The following is an 18,583-nucleotide window of genomic DNA, read 5'->3' on the forward strand; positions in this document are numbered from 1 at the left end:
AAGTACATCCAGTGTGCACATAAACTCATGTCACATGCCTATACTCACATCGTATCTCTGTGTAAATATAAAAACAACATGTGGACAGTGCTTCAGCTTGAATATGCTGGATGAATTTCTCTGTAACCACATTCTGGTGTGGCTCATCCATATGGGCAGGTAGGGCAGAGCCCCACCTAAATATTCATCCACTATAAAATATAAATCCTTACCAAAAACTGCCAGTAATGTAATTTTTTTATACCCATAAATTTGTTCAAAATATTGACATATAGTACGTATTTAAAAGCATCCCTAGTATACCATTTTTTAAAGTAATAATGTGGCTGAAACCTCCTTTGCACTGTGTTTGATATAGATATAGACTACAAGCATCAACAAAATGATCAAGGGGTTATAGGGGGTGTTAGCATACCCATATGCTTCAACATACATCACTTTAATACATGCTTATATAATTTACAGCATTTTATACATTTAAGAACTTGCTTAAATAACTCAATGCATTTTATGCATTTAACACATACTTAAATAATTTAAAGTATTTTGCTTATTTTTTAAGACTTTAAGGACACGTATAACAGTTTAAAACAAAAACAATCTAATTTCACATGTTCACTTAAATGGAAAACACTATAAATCATTAAATAATATATAATTAATAAAACATTTACATACCCAGTCTTCGCATGTGTGCAAAACGTGGTCAAACTCCACACATGTAATCCATTAGCATCCTTCAAAAATAATGCATAACAAACATTATATTTTAACATACAACACTTCTGAACACATATTTAATGCAGTTTTTAAGCATTTTGTGTGAAAATGTTAATTTAACCCAAAGAATTCTCAGCTGATGAACAAAACAGGGAGCTCTCTCTCTACACTACGTATGTTCTCATGTCTTTAACAGGAAAGAGTGCCAAAAAGCAGCTGTCACAAAACTACACAAAAATGTCTCCACTTGGTGAGACATATGTAGGTAAATATTGATGATTTATTACTGTATTGGTGCATTAAATTATATGTATTATTTTATAAATTGCATACATACATTCATTATATTTAAGTAGATTTTATTTCATTAAATATTTTGAATGTACTTGGCAACAATGGTTGTTAGAAATTATTTTAAAATTATGAATTAAAATAATTTGTATGTAATTTCCCCCAGTTGTATGCCAAAATGTGCCCCCTGGCTGGAGGGTCGCTTGGTGCCCCACAATTTGTAACTTTAACCAGTAGTGCGAGAATGAACGTGATTGTAACAATGTGTCATTTCTATTGCAAATTCAGACAAATTGGCCATCAAACAACTTGAACATGACAAGCTAGACACAAAAAATTATTTTGAAATCAAAAGCAAGGGTAGGTGGTCAGACATTATATTTATATTGTGACTAATAATTGTATGTCAAAAAGCCTTGGCTCTGTGTAAACTGAATAAAATGTTTTGTTTTCCATATTTACCTTTTCTTTCATATTTTGCAAGGTGATAGGGTGGTGTGTACAGTACACGTATGTGATTTGTAACATTTCTACTGTGAACCTGTTTACTACTTGAAACATACTGTGATTTAAAACATTATTCATATTAATAAGGTTTTAATTTGTTTGTACTGTGGAAACGTGTAAATGGCATGTACTGTAAATAGTTATTTTATATTATTAATTATTTTATTAATAATGAGTTGAACGAATTGAATAATGCTGAAAAAAAAAAAACAGTCCTTGCAAGATCTACCTGTGATATGGCAGGCAAGGAATGAGGATCTAATTGTAGCTTTTAATAAAACAAAGATGAACAAAGTAATACAGAACAAAACTAAACACAATCACAGGGAACATGACAACACATGTGAAGACTGAAAAAGAAACCATGGAAAACATGGGCTTAAATACACAAGGGCAAACAAGGGACACCTGGGTAAATCAATCAGGGGAAAACCAATCATGAAAGAAAACTACAAAGGAATACAAAACTAACAGGAATGGGGAACAAAACAAGAATTGAATTTAACATAAAAGGCAAAAAACAGGGAATACGTGACATAGGACCCCCTTTAAGGAGCAGATTCTGGATGCTCAACAAACAAAATGGACCATGTAGAGTGGTGGGAAGGGTGAAACTGGCAGTTCAATGGGGCACAAGGGGCAAGGTGAGCAGAGGAACAAGGCAAAGTCAGGGAAGCTTCAGAAAAAGGCGGAGCAGGAGGGATGGAGAGCCAGGGCGATGCTGCAGGCTCGGGGGACCAGTTTCAGAGGGCTTAGGTGGAGCTGGGGGCTTGGAAGACCGAGGTGGAGCTGGGGGCTCCTAAGACCGAGGCAGAGACGGTGGGAGCAAGGACCAAGGTGGAGCTGGAGACCAAAGAGGCCAGAGCAGATCAGGCGGATGGCCAGGAGACCAAGGAGACCACCACAGGGTAAGGACTGGATCAGGAGTCCTGGGAGGTGGTCACAGGGCAGTGACTGGGTCAGTGGAGGAGGGGTGGGCAGAGCCGCTGGAGTAAGAGTCTCTGGGTGAGCGGGCAGAGCGGCTGGAGGAAGAGTCTTGGGGGAGCAGGCGGAGCAATGGAAAATTCTGTGGGCTTAGCTGTGGAAGGCTCGAGGGGTATAGCCATGGAAGACGGAGCCGTAAGAGTCCTGGATGACTGGGTCCTGGGTCCGTAGTCGTGAGCACAGGCAGCGACTGGGTAACGACCTCCATGGTCATGAGCACAGGCTGCGACTGGGGAAAGACCTATGTGGTCGTGAGCATGGGCAGTGACTGGGGAGACAGCTGTTAGTGTAGTCACAGGAGTGGATGAGGCCACAGGCATGGGCGCTGGCTCGTAGGCCATGGCAGGCGTGGAGCAAGTAGTGGTGGTGGCGTAGTGGGCTAAAGCACAAAACTGTTAAGCAGAAGGTTGTCGGTTAGATCCCCACAGCCACCACCATTGTGTCCTTTAGCAAGGCACTTAACTCCAGGTTGCTCTGTGGGGAGTGTCCCTGTAATAAGTTCACCGTAAGTCGCTTTGGATAAAAGCATCTGCCAAATGCATAAATGTAAATGTAAGGTGTGGAGCAAGGAGCCGTTGAAGGCATGGAGCAAGGATCCATGGAATGCGCGGAGCAAGTTGCCATGGAAGGCGTGGAGCAAGTTGCCATGGAAGACATGGAGCAAGTTGCCGTGGAAGGCATGGAGCAAGGAGCCGTGGAAGGCATGGAGCAAGGAGCCGTGGAAGGCTTGGAGCAAGGAGCCATGGAAGGCATGGAGCAAGGAGACGTGGAAGGCGTGCAGCAAGGAGCCGTGGTAGGCGTGGAGCAAGGAGCCTTGGAAGGCGTGGAGCAAGGAACCGTGGAAGGTGTGGAGCAAGTTGCCGTGGAAGGTGTGGAGCAAGGATCCGTGGAAGGTTTGGACTAGGGAGCAGAAGATGAAAGTTTGGCCCAAGGTTCCCGCCATAATGTGTAAAGTGAGCCTCATGTTCCAGAGCCTTCTCCACATATTAGCAGAGCATCCAGTGAGGATCAGCCGGAGGCATAAGTTCCTTCAGTGCACTATTCAGACCGATCCGGAAGAAAACCACCAGACAGCGGTCTATATAGTGCACCAAACGCACAGATTTTGTCTATGCCTCATTCTTACCACATCAGATAAAACATTCAGCTGCTCACTCAAAAAGTAACACACTTTAAAAATAGTGCTCCAATTATTTAATAATCGTTTTTCTGTTACAAGCCAAATAAATGTCTATTTGATATGTATGTTTATGTCTAGAGGATGCTTTTTAGTTTGCTCATATGTAATAGGTCTACAAGGCATTTTCTCTCTGACGTCAGTAAGACGTTAATCAGATGTCTTCCCTGATAGCACAGGTACATCACCCAGATGTCTATTTGATGTGTGTGTTTACATCTGAAAGATGTATTATTCAGGTTGTTTATTTAGGTTGTTTGTTTGTGAAGAAGTATGTCTCCGATGTCAATAAGACATTCATCAGATGTCTTTGAGATATTTATGATTCAGAATGTTTTTAAATCTGATCTTTTTAATATGTTTAGCAGATGTTATTTAGATTGTTATAATTTCCAGATAAAAATATCTAAAACAGATATCTCAGAGTTGTATGTGCTGTCTGGGTTTGAGACGTTTATGATTTAGAATGTTTGTAAATCTGATCTTTTAAGATGTTTAGCAGAAGTAAATTCAAATGTGATGCTTTCCAGATGAAAAGATCTAAAACGGATATCTAAGAGATGTATTTGTGCTATCTGTTTTATTTTGGATTATTTCATGGCTGGCCATTGCTTTAAACAAAAAAAAAAATACCCACTTTACAATTAATTTAAGTGTAATGCATGTTTAAACTGTGAAATTGTAAACTAACATTGACATCCAATATAATAAACAATACCATTTTATTAAATGTGTCTAGAGTTAAAATTAAAACACAGAAAATGAATCCAGAAGTTCTGACCAGAAGTCTTCCAGCCTAACACAGGTGAGCACAATCCTCCACACTTTAGTATGCTTTTCATTGTAAGAGTCCAATAAAGAAAATCCATTAGAGATTTTAGTCCAATTATGTACAAATATGAAGAAATATTGATCAATCTGTCTTTGTTCAGGTTTTACATATTCAACACTTTATAATTCATGTCCATTATCTGCAAAAGCTTGCACTCTGTGTAGTGTTTCAGTAGCAAAACACCCAAACATGATATTTGGGATATCTGGAACCCCTACCTCAAAATGTTCTGTGCAGTTGTGATTGGGTAGTCATTCAAAATAACCAAACAGGACAGTCGACACGAGTGACATAAAGATTTGTGTCATCCATGTTTGTCTCTGGATAAAGCTGGCCAATGAAAATCGAGATAATTTTTGACTGATGGGTCATATAGCTAATGAAAAGATGAAAACAATGATACAAAACAAAGTGTTGTATATATCCCTAATGCTGATTGCGATGGTTCAGAGTGAAAAACAGTGAACTGTGTTTGTTTGTGTTTGCGCTTATACACATGGTGTGCAGTTATAGCGGGTTACTGCCGTACTGTCGACAAAGAACTGATCCACCCTCCTCTGCTTCAGTCACCATCCCCGAGGGCCTGGAGGAACCGCTCCTCCCACTGGAATTTTAATCAAACCCCCTGTTCAACTGCACACCCAGTGGGCACAGACATGCCATTCAAGCTGAAATGAGCCGCCCTCCATGGCTTCATTCACCATGAGTTAGACCCTGGAGCACACGCACTCCCAATGCAATGCCCAATGCAATGACTTAGTAAATTTTTCCCTCTGATTTTTGTTCAATTTCCATTAGGAGCAGGTCTGCTCCAGGCTTCTTTGATGGTGATCGAAGCTGGGGAGAGCAAGGCTCCCTGGCTTGAGGCAGTGGCTAAAGACCCTGAGTAAACGGCAGAGTAAAAGCTCTGAAAAAAATTAATTTGTATGGGGGAAAAAAATTAACAGACGCATCTTTATTTTACGTAAAAGTTAATTTCAATAGCAACATTTCAAATTGCAATATTCTTTCAACATTGTTTATAAAATGCATAAATATATTTGGAATGCATTATAATATATTATTAATAATAATAATAAAATTATATCTTCATGTATATTTTGGTTGGTGTGGTATTTTTTATATTGAAATATATAAAATTGTGTGTTTTGAACCACTTTAATCATAGGTTTATGGAGCTACTTCAAGTAGTCTTTTAGCGCCTCCAAGTGGCCTTTTTTTGGAAGTACACTTCCAGAGTTTTGGTCATATCGACTTCAAAATTGTGTCAGACCTTAATCAGACATGTGGCTTTGTATCAGATGTGTTTTGGGGACATAGTCTTGCATATAAAAAAAAGTATTTTATAAATAATATTTGTGGTCACTATTCAAAATGTTTGAATAGCTCTAACTAATTTTCTCACAGTGCAATGGTACATTTTCAATCTTGACTAACAAATGTCTAAGCGTTTACTTTCAAACGAGTCCAAGTTTGTGTTTGTAGACAAATGGGTTCAAGAACTGTAAGAGTTTTACTTTGAGTATGTCGTGTTCAAGCTCATGCACAAAATGTATAACTAACAATATGTTAAAGCATCTGAGGTCTCTTAATAATGACAATTACTGTATAACACACTGTCTACACCGGGCATGTCTGTTGACACGACACAACGGCTTGAGGCTGTCTACACTGGATGTGCCGACAGCAACATTCTAAACCATTTAATTTGTGTAGTAGGGCCTGCGCGTGCGGCGCAAAATGGAATGCGACACCCATTTATTGTCAGCATGGCGGCACTTCCAGTGTAGAGTGCATCCTTGATTATGGGGTTCTATTGCTTTTGATGCAATATGACATGGTGCTCATGTCCATTATAGACAGGGTGTTAGTCCAATGTCATGTAAAATCACAGAAACATCACCTTTCCAGATAGCACACTTACATCTCTGAGATTTAGATATTTTCATCTGGATAGCCTCACATTCTAATTAACATCTGCAAAACATCTTAAAAAGATCAGATTTACAAACATTCTAAATCATAAACATCTCAAAGACAGCTGAATGTCTTAGTGACATCAGAGAGGAAACGTCTTATAGATGTTTTGCAGATGAGCAAACAACATAAAAAAATTTCTTCCAGATGAAAACACTCACATCAAATAGACATCTGAGTGATGTATGTGTGCTATCAGGGCTTGAAATCATGGTGAAAGTCCCCTCTTCTAGGAAAAGCTCATTTGCAGATTTTCAGTCACAGATGAAGACTTTACATGTTTACACAGTGGCTGTTTACACATTTGTTCAGACCAAGCTTTGTTTTGTTTTCCAAGCTTTGTTCTGTTTTTCTCGTGGGCATATTGCAAAGTGTTTTCCAAGTGTTTTTTATTACACTGTATGTAATCAAGTTCCATGTGACTTCCAGGGTCACTGTGCTCTTTAATGAGCTTAACACAGCTGGGTATGAGCCAGCTCCTGGTTGAACAATCAAAGTGTGAATTGACACAACCTCACCATAAGCCCCCTATGTCAAAAGGGGGTAAATTATTATGGAGTTCCCATTCTCATACGAGCCTGATCTAGCCAAATTTGTATAACTATAGAAGCTTGGCAGTACCACTAGATCTGAGTGATGGTGCTGACACAACCCACAGTTAAGAGGGACCTTTTGTTGTATCACTCGACAATCCAGCTGCTTGCGAATTTGCGCAAAGAGTTACTCACTTGTAGTTCCATTTAGAGTGTTAAGCCCTGGTAATCACTATTCCCCTTCTGTCACTCACTCAACGTTGTGTCGATGTAGTGACACTAGGGGTCGCTCCTTGGAGCCCCAGACATCTCTGATCTTTGAGAAAAGGACAATGAGGAGCAAGGAGCTGGAATGCAAACACTCATTCAGAATTCTTATTCGGAGCCGAGCAGTTGTATTTCACTGAGCTGAATTATTCTGCCAGCCATTCATCTTTCCCTCTTAGGAGCTGTTGGTTTCTATGGCACATTGCAGTGGTTCTCCCCCTCTCGCACTGGTGTTGTGCAGAGAAGCACTCTTGGGCACTTCAGCAGCGAAAATAGTGTATTTTCCAAAAAAGAGAGTATATTTTCTATAAGAGAGATTTCCTACTAAAAGAGTGACACTTAAGAAAGCGTCTTTTTCAAGATACCTTTTCGTTTGTGTGTTATTCCTTGTTGCGGTCGTGCTTGTCTGGGGAGCCACTAATGTCAAGCTGGAGTGGAATCTTCCGCTCCCCCCTGAACCCTCGCACGCTCAACAATTGGTTCCTGGGGTCAGAGCACTGCTCACAGCCATGCTCCGCCACCATTCCTTTCTTCCCAGAGGTGCATGAGGAGCTTACATGGTCGTGGCGGGCACCTTTTACTGCCAGAACGAAAATGATCAAAATTCTTCCTCTCCCATCCCAGGCTGTTCCGGGTGCGGTCCCAAGGAGCCAGGTAAGTGCTTTGATGTCCCTGGACTCGGCACAGCCACCAGTGACACCTCAGGCTCTGCCCCGTTGCAAGGCCCCGCTTGCTGGTACGTTGGACAGGATTATTCCCTTGGTCCCCCTCGCACAGAGCTTGGGGCGTGGCTCGTGCTCCCCAACCAATCGCAGTGGCTGATCAGGACTTTCCGACTTGGCTATGTGATTCAGTTTGTCAGGCGAACAGAGTGGAATCCTCCCACTGCCCGCTCTGATATTCTCTGACCGAGGCTCCCCTCGGAACAGATGCGCTGGCACACAGCTGGCCCCTGTGGCTTCGCAAATACGCGTTTCCCCCAGTGAGCCCACATGTACAGATGTTGAGCAAGGTCATGGAGGACATGGAGCAGGTCATCCTAGTGGTTCCTTATTGGCACACCCAGACTTGGTTCTCAGACCTTACGCTCCTTGCGCTCCTTCCCTTAATGAGGTGCCTGTATAAACTTAAGTGCTGTCTGTTTACTAAGTGGTGTTATTCCCAACGCGAAGACCCCCAGAGATGTCGGATCAGTGCTTTCCTTTCTGCACGAAAGGCTGCCGCAATATCAGCACATCATGATGCAATAGACGGTAAGTATTTGGGGAAGCACAACTTGATTTTCATGTTCCTGAGAGGCGCGAGGAGGTTAACCAAGAGGGAAGGGGATCTGCAGGCGTTCTCTGTCAGCGAACCATGCCTGGAGTTCGGTCCGAGATACTCTCACATCATCCTGAGACCCCGACCGGGCTATGTGCCCAAGGTCCTCCTCTTTGGAGTGATACCCCCCGACGTGGATCTTATATGGCCCCCAGCTGAACGATTTTGTACCTTTTGGGGAAAAAAAAAGAGAAGAAGCCATGGCTGGGTCAGCCGGTCCTTATTTTTTGAGCAGTCAACTTGTCCCCGAGGTGCATGGAACCGTTTGATGCCTACGAGTGCATTGGGGGTATTTACATGATGGCCTAGTACACTGGCTATGAAGCACATAGAGCTCTGCCCATCTCGCAACGCCAGTCTATGTAACACAGTTCAGTAGTTGTGGCGTTCTCCATAGGGACCCCTAGTGTCACTATATCGACACAATGTCGACTGAGTGACAAAAGGAGAACGTCATGGTTACTAACGTAACCTCCATTCCCTGATGGAGGGAATGAGACGTTGTGTCCCTCCTGCCACAACTCTGAACTACCCGCTGAAATGTCTGGGACCTTGTCTCGGCTCCTCAGTGCGAAACCTGAATGAGTGTTTGTATTCCAGCTCCTTATATACTCGTATGTCTGGCAGAGTGGCATACAAATTTTATTGACCTTTTCTCAAAGATCTGAGATGTCTGGGGCTCCCAGGAGCGACCCCTAGTGTCACTACACCAACATAACATATCGTTCCCTCCATGGGAATGGAGGTTATGTTAGTAACTATGACGTTTTCTGGTTGATTGACCCTAAATGTACATGTTATGTCTGCGTTCTTTAGGATAATGTAATAACTAGGTGCAATTTGAGGAAACACAAAGTGTACTGACTAATAGGTACTTGTGTTTTGGCATCTATAAACAACCTTAAAGGTGCACCATTTTTTATATATGTCATTTTGACATAAAACAGCTTTTATCAGGTTACTGATATTATTGGCGTCCTTGTGTCATATGGGTGGTCATGATTTTTGTACATGATTTTCAAAATTACCATTCATTACTTCATTAAAAGTGCTGATCAAACTGTCTTCTTAAACGGGCAGTTTACCTAAAAATGAAAATACTGTCATATTCTACTCTCTAATATATTTATTAATGTTGGAAACTCTCAGAGAAGAACAGGAGATTTGGGTAAAACATCAGCAGGATTCTTTACTATAGAAGATCAGGAGCATCAGTCAATATGTCAGATTGTGCTGTATTGCACTGCATTCATCAAGTCTGACTTTGCAAAGCATAAATTGCAGTTTTATAAACATTTTATGGAGCAGTCCTTGCAAGTGGAGACAAAGCCCAGATAGCCCACATATGTCTCAGAGATGTTTGTTTTCTATCTTTATATCTGGAAAGTATTGCATTTTAATAAACATCTCCTGAACATCTTACAAAGATCAGAATTACAAACATTCTAAATCAAAAATGTCTCAAAGACATCTGCTGAATGTTTGATTGACATCCAAGAAGAAAAATCTTGTCTTATAGATGTATTGCAGATAATCAAACACCTAAAAAATATGTCTTCAAATATGTAAACGCACACATCAAATAGATGTCTGGGTGATACGTGTGCTATCAGGGAGCACTCATTTAACGACCTTAAACAGAGCATGCAGGGGAAGTTGCCAGTTTTAGGAACCTGCCACAGACTGGGACTTCACCAGCCCTAATCCAATCAGCATAACTATATCACTCAGGCGACTTCATTACCATAGAATTAAGGAAGGGTCCACAAAAATGGCATTGCATTTACACATGATTCAGACTTTGATTGAATCATGAACAATGGCCAACAATTCACAGAATAGGACTGGGGAACCAAGAGCCATCAGAGGAAAGGGTGATAGCCTTAGTATTCATGCTTCGTTTGCATCTTTGTTTGACTCACAACGAGGAGAATGGAAATTTGCAGAAACCTCCCACTAGAAACTCTGTCCAAAATTATCATTCAGCTGATGCTATTTCTCTTCTTGAATGCCTGATATAGCATGCATGTAAAAAAGCAGATAATCAACTAATTTAAAAGTGATTTGAATTCCCACATATACTTCAAACCTTTTTTCCCATACAACAAAAGGTGACCAGTGCTGTCAAGCAAAAAGGACAAAAAGTACCATAAGCACCATGACTTTTGGACTGTATTCCAATTCTTCTTAAGCCATATGGTGGGTTTGCCTAAAACTAAACATCACTGAATAGTTTGCCTTCCACCCTAGCTATCAGATATGGCAAATTCTGTGTCTAAGTAGTTTGAAAAAAGAGAAATGGTTAACCTGGATCATGTGTGTCTTGTCAGCCAATCATACAGTATAAAATCTGCAATGTCATAGAAACACTTTTAGAATTTTTATGACCATCAGTTACTGCGATATACAACTTGTGAGCAATGTTTTAAGTGTTTTGGAAAAGACTCTCAAATCTCATTCACATGTTATCAAATATGCTGCAGTGTCAGAATCAGAATGACATTTATTGCCAAGTGTTCTAACATACACAAGGAATTTTATTTGGTGATAGGTCAGATGCAGGTTTGACATCAATGATAGAAGTGTGATTGAGATGAAAAATACCATATTAAACACTAGGTGTAAATAGCACATGCCACTCATAACGGCTATTTGCACTCTACTTGTCTGGTGGAATCACAGAAATCATAGACAAACTGCAATAAAGCTACCTGGCTAACTATTGGTACAACAAAATATCTTGCATGTCGAGCAAGAAAAACATCTCTGGGTCGGTTTCAAATCCTATAAGATCTTGGAGTTATCGCCACCTCTGAAAAGCCAATCCAATGTTGTTTCATGTTTTATTATGGGCTCTGTCGCTTTCCCTTTTTGCTTTGAGGGTTCTTTATTTTGAAAACAGGTGATTCTCAAGACTGGTTGCTATTTTAACGAACCATGGTCAATGTCACTCATTTGTTGTTGCTACAAGCTTTCAGCTTCAAACTACAACCACACCTATCACTGGACATATATGCACTGTACAGCTGAACCTTCTTTTTTCTTTATTCTAAACTGGTTGCCTACCAGTATTGCTGTGTGACAGCTGGTCTTCCACGGAGGATACCTTGTCTCTGCCCGCATGTCGGGAGTTAAGTTTGCTCATCACTAGCTTCAGCGGAAGATTCTACAAATCTGTTCCTGACTTCCACAATGCACACACTCATCCTAGGAACACACTCCTCACAGATTCCCCCTTACAGGACTACGACGCACATGCCATTAGTGATCGCTGCAGCAGCTGGTGTCAGGATTTTCTACATACCCAGGGACTGCTCATTATTATTGTTAATAAATAATTTGAACTGTTCCTTAAACAATATGAAACTATTGATGACAGCAATGTCTATGAAGTGGAAAAAAAGAGTCTTCCACCACTTCTGAGTTTTTTGTAGGACGTCGTAACATTTTATAATTTGGTCTGACCTATCATTACTGCCCATGTTTTTGTTATAATCGTTGATGACAGTGGGCTGGAGGGCTACTTATTTTGTCCAGTCGCCATCATTTTTTACAAACCTAGTAATTTCGGTTGAGCCATTCGCATTGTGGAAATTGGAGAGGCATGTAATTGCACGTGTGTCCTTCCACTGAATTACAAGTATATTCCCCTCAAACCTAAACCACCACATATCCCTACGAGCTATCTTACGTTCCCATCTTTTGATGTCTTTAAATTCTTCAGTAAACAGTTTACGATTCACCCTGCATGTCCCACAGGCATAAGTTCCCATTTCTAACAACTTAACCATAAGAGCTGGGGATCTGTAAAAGTTGTCAAACCAAACATTGTGGCCCTGGTCTTTGAATGGCTGCAGTAACGATTCAACTACTTTGGTGGCCATGACATTGACACACCTATCATGACTACCTGTGTAAACATTAAAGTCGAAAGTATACCCCGAGTCTGATGTTGCAATTATCCTTAATTTAAAAACCCACTGAGTAGACTCGCCCTTCATGTATTGTTTAAATCCTGACCGAGCTTTAGACTTGACCATATGTTTTTCTGTTGTGAGATTTTGGTTAGGCTGAAAGAGCTGCTGGCATTTTTGTTTGAGGTGGTCCATAATATAATGCAACTTCCTGAGGTAATCCTAATTAACCTCTGTGGTAGGGTCTACAACATGTAGAGCTGCTAAAATATCCTTGTAGCACACAACATAAATCCCCTCGCCCATGAGCCCTGAAGTGATTTGGTTCCCCAATGATGATGGGAATCAGGGAGAATGGAAAACCCCATGTAAATTAGTAAAATTAATCAGGGGTCACCTCCGTCCAAGCTCCTTGGCAGCTAGAATATGACGGACAATTAAGTACGAGCTCCCATCCCTGATGGTTTGTAAAGCTGCATATCTCAGCAACTACAGCCCAAGTAAAAAACATGAAAAAGTCAATTTCGCATACCAGTCAATACCGAATGGATGGCTAGGCTTAAATGGGAGAGGTTTTGGTGCATGTGAATCGATGTCAGAGTACGAGGGATAAGAAACAGAGTCAGGGAAGCGTTTACGCTTTCTAACTGACTTGGGAGCTGTGCGAGAATGGCTAGCCATACCCAAAATAATAAGAGTAACAGTGTTAGTATTACTGTGAGAATCAGTCATATGAGAAATAGAAACAAACAATACATACACATTCATGCATACCCAGTTGATGGTCTTGGCTGGGGATCAGGTTCCATCTCATCCTCCATATCCTTGTGGTCCAGGTGTTCCTGCAGTAGTTCCTGGTCCAGTAGATCTTCCTCCTGTCTGCTCATGCCCTCATGAGCCACGTCCTCCTCTGCTATGAACACAAGCTCATCAGTGGTCAGCTGCCTCCTCCTCTTGAGGGTGCTAAGCAGGGAGCCATATTCTCTATCCATCTCTACAACAGAAAAAAGTACAACAATTGGTAGCCAGCAGTGTGTTCTTCATAAATCCATACACTGAATAGTCACCAAAGGCTTGCAGACTAACCAGAATGTCCAACTGCAGACAGCCCTCTCACACTTTCCGTGTGAACAGGAAGCTACACACTATCTAAATGCAATCACTGCAGTGTGTGGTGTTCTTGCTCCGGACTGAAAGGTTAGTGCAGGCAATTTTAGTCAAAGAAATCTATTAAACAAAATGTATTTCTATGTAGAATGGGTGATTCTCACTAAACCTGTCAAAGAAATTTCCAAATAAATATATACATTTTATGTATATATATATATATATATATATATATATATATATATATATATATATATATATATTCACAGTTTCACAGAAACTGCCAAAAAACGTTTATATAAAAAGAGGCTCACCGATGACGTCATGTTTTTTTCCAGAAAAAAAACAGCTAGCAGCGCTACTACAAATAAATGCTTTGTAACTAAAAGGTTTGACTATCTTCCACAAGTGACAAAATTATTAATTATTGATATTTAGCAAAAAAAAAAAAAATTATAGTATTGCTAGCTAATATTTATTTAGTAAGTTTTACAGAAATGTGCTTAAAAATAGAGGCTAACTGCCTGTCCGATGAATGCCGTAATTTTTTCCAGAAAAAAAATAGCATTACTCCTACAAATAAATGCTTCATAACTGGATGAGGATGACACAGATGATGATACATGTATTATTCTGGCCCAGTAACCCTTTAATCAATCATATGGGCCTTTAGCTTATATTTTCACGAGTATCTGGCAGTTTTCAGAAATAAAATCGGTGATTGGACGGCAAAGATATTGAGACAGTAACCGTGGGAATGATTGTTCCCAAATTTGAATTCTCCGGCTGGAGAGGGTTAATGCCTCGCCATGAAGACACCGTTCGATATATAAAAAATCTGTTCACAAAAGTCATCTTAAATGTCTTGGCATAATATTGTCTAAATGTGGTGAAAGTCTAATTAATCCCTTAGGAGGAGTATTTAAAAGTTCAGAGACTGCAGTATTAAAAAAAACATGGTTGACTTCCTGTTGGGCAGAGCTAATAACTATACTTATGAAAGTTGTCCGGCTTGGTGAGAACTATATATGTACAAAGTTTGGTAACTGTAGGTGAAAATGGGGATGCTACAGAGGCTGTCTTAAATGCCCATTTTAAAGGGGAGCTACAGAGCCCAGCCTTAACGGTCAATGACTCTGATGTGTGTGCAAAATGTCATGACATTTTAAGCATACCAAGTACCTCAAAGACATCCAAATATAGGAAGAAAGGAATAATAACAATGAATATGTTGCCATGGCAACACAATTTAAGATATCAAACATCCCTTGACAATTTTTACTCAGCAGTGTCTTGACATTATTCTAAAGAATTTTGAAGCAATTCATGTAAACATAAGAGGGCTAATTCAAAGTCTGTTAAAAGTCAAGTCAAGCGGCTTTTTATGCCATTTCAACCATATACAGCTAGTACAGTACACAGTGAAACGAAACAATGTTGCTCTAGGATGGTGCTACATGAAACAACATAAAACAAACACAGAACTACATGAGAATACACAAAACTAAAAGACCAACTAATTTCTACATAAAGTGCATGTGCATACATGTGCAAAAAGTACAAGATGGTACAATAATTTCTGAAACAGGACAATAGGCACAGTAAGAGATAGTGCAGTGACGACCAGTAAACAGTTCTAGTGTGAAAGTGTCAGATAAAACAGGTAGCGCAAAAATACAAAACAATACATTAGAAAATGCTTTGAATGTAAACATAAAATACTATGAAATAATATTCAGCAGAAAAGCTTATACTATATGGACATAGCAATTATTTGGGTAGCAGCCAGGTAGAAGTGTCAAAAAATTAATTACGACATTTTAGGTATACAGTAGCAACAAAAAAAAGATAGATAATACCGAAATGTGCCAAATTGCAAAGGGATTAGGATGGTGTTCAGTTGAGTGTGTGTGTGTTTTTTGTCAGTCCAGTCTCTGAGTGTTGAGGAGTCTGATGGCTTGAGGGAAGAAAATGTTACATGGTGAGGGGTGCGTGGGGTGCTGTTGTCTTTGCAGATGCAGCGTGTGGTGTAAATGTCCATAATGGAGAGAAGAGAGATCCCGATGATCTTCTCAGCTGTCTTCACTATCCACTGCAGGGTCTTGTGATCTGGTGCAATTGTGCAATTTCCAAACCAGGCAGTGATGCAGCTGCTCAGGATGCTCTCGATAATCCCTCTGTAGAATGTGGAGAGGAAGGGGGATGGGAAATTATCTTTTCTCAGCCTTCGCAGTGTGGTTGTAGACATACTGCTGGGCTTTCTTGTTTATGGAGCTGGTATTGAGGAACCAGGTGAGGTTCTCCACCAGGTGAACACCAAGGAATTTGGGGCTCTTGACAATCTCCACAGAGGAGCCATCGATGTTCAGTGGAGAGTTGTCTCTCCGTGCTCTCCTGAAGTTAACAAACATCTCTTTTGTTTTGTCCATGTTCAGAGATAGGTTGTTGGCGATGCACCAGTCCATTAGCCGCTGCACCTCCTCTCTGTATGCTGACTCATCATTCTTGCTGATGAGACCCACCACAGCCGTGTCATCAGCAAACTTGATGATGTGATTCGAGCTGTGCACAGCTGCACAGTTGTGAGTCAGCAGGGTGAACAGCAGTGGACTGAGCACACAGCCATGGGGGGCACCAGTGCTCAGTGTGGTAGTGGTGGAGATGCTGGAGATCCAGACTGACTGAGGTCTCCCAGTCATGAAGTCCAGGATCCAGTTGCAGAGGGTGGTGTTCAGGCCCAGCAGGTTCAGCTTTCCAATCAGGTGCTGAGGAATGATTGTGCTGATTGCTGAACTGAAGTTTATGAACAGCATTGGAACATACGTTTCCTTTTTATCCAGGTGGGCGAGGACCAGATGGAGGGTGGTGGCAATGGTGTCGTCTATTGAGCGGTTGGGACGATATGCAAACTGCAGGTGGTCCAGTGAGGGGGGCAGCTGGGTCTTGATGTGCCTCATGACAAGCATCTTGAAGCACTTCATGATGATGGGTCTGAGTGCAATGGGACGGTAGTCATTGAGGCAGGACACTGAATATTTCTTTGGCATGGGGACGATGGTGTTGGCCTTGAAGCACGTTGGAATGATGGTGCTGCTCAGGGAGATAGTTGAAGATATCAGTAAGAACATCCACCAGCTGGTCTGCACATCCTCTTGAGCACTCTGCCAGGAATCTTTTCTGGTCCAGCAGCCTTCTGCGTAGAGTTTTCCTCACATCAGCCGTAGTAAGACATAGAACCTTGTCATTGGGAGGAGGGGTGGTCTTCCTCACTACCACGTTATTCTGCATCTCAAACCGAGCAAAAAAGTCATTCAGCACATCTGGAAGGGAGGTATCACAGTCACAGGCAGGTGATGTTGTCCTGTAATTGGTGATGGCCTGTATACCCTCTGCATGTTGCAGCTGTCCTGGAAGTAGCTTTGGATTCTCTGGCCATGTGCACACTTTACCTCTCTGATGACCCGAGACAGTTTGGACCTCACTGTTCTTAGGGCTGCCTTGTCACCTGCTCTGAAGCTGGAGTCTCGGGTCCTCAGCAGTACACGCACCTCTGCAGTCATCCATGGATTCTGGTTGGAGCGTGAGGTGATGCTCTTGTAGAGAGTGATGTCATCGATGCACTTGCTGATGTAGCTGGTCACTGATGCCATGTATTGCCATCGGTGGCAGCCTCCCTGAACATGTGCAAGTCAGTGTGCTCAAAACAGTCCTGAAGAGCAGAAATGGCTCCTGCTGGCCAGATATTAACCTGCTTCAGAACTGATTTGGACCATCTGACGAGCGGTCTATATGCTGGGATTAGCATAACAGAGATGTGTTCTGAGTAGCCAAGGTGGGGGCGGGGCTCCACCCAGTATGCGCCAGGGATGTTTGTGTAAACAAGATCCAGTGCGTTCGCCCATCTCATTGCAAAGTCAACATGCTGATGGAATTTAGGGACTACTGAATTGAGATTTGCATGGTTGAAATCTCCAGTGACAATAAACAGTCTGTCAGGGTGTGCTTTCTGCAGTTCGCTAATAGCCTCATACAGTTCACAGAGGGTTTGTTTTTAGCCTATAATGGACCCCTGCCCTCTTGCCACTTCCACTTCCTCAACACAGCTTACAACGTCCCCTGCCCTGGCTACCGGCATCATGCGATCCTGAGGACTGGAGGCCTAATCACGTAGCTTCTCCTTGATTGTTGCACGATTCTTATATTTTAGCAGTGTCTGACGATGATAGACATGAACACCGATTGCTCCGATGTCCATGTGCCATAAAAAACTGGGCTAAGAAACTAAATTAGCATGATTTTGGATTCGGAGCAGCTGCTGCATGCTACTGCCATGCTACCATCTTTTAAAAAAGTTCCATACTTCCTGCTGCCAGTTGGGGGTACTATGATCATGAGCCACAATAGCTGCATCCATGTGATCAGCCCCCATTACCAAACAAACAGTTGAATTTTTATCAAAATCACACAATGCACACAGAAGATATATGCCTCTTCCTGTTTCCCATATTTCGCCATAAAATTATTGCTTTACCAAAACTGTATTGCTTTGCCAAAAATGTATTGCATTAAATTATCAAAAATCAATTCACAATTTAGCATCTACAATGTCTTTAAATTATCTTGCACAAATTTGGTGCCAGTCATATGAAGCCACCTTTCTTTTTATGTTTGTCCTCAGAATGAGATATTACATAAGTGTGCCAAATTTCGTGACAATATCTCATTCCGTTTAAGAGTTATATTTATTTCAGTATAGGCAACTTATATTTTGCATGCCATCGACACGTGAAATCAAAAGATCCCATTTTTAAATAGACTCTTGAATAGAATCTTCTGGCAATTGTTTCATTGCGATTGAGCGAAAAACCTAGGACTAGTTTGCAAAAGTAGGTTTATAACTTAATCTAAAATATTTAATGAACGGTTTGATAGACACCATTCGTCCTTGAGGCAA

The sequence above is a fragment of the Xyrauchen texanus genome, chromosome 1 (assembly GCF_025860055.1).
Source record: "Xyrauchen texanus isolate HMW12.3.18 chromosome 1, RBS_HiC_50CHRs, whole genome shotgun sequence".
Taxonomy (NCBI): Eukaryota; Metazoa; Chordata; class Actinopteri; order Cypriniformes; family Catostomidae; genus Xyrauchen; species Xyrauchen texanus.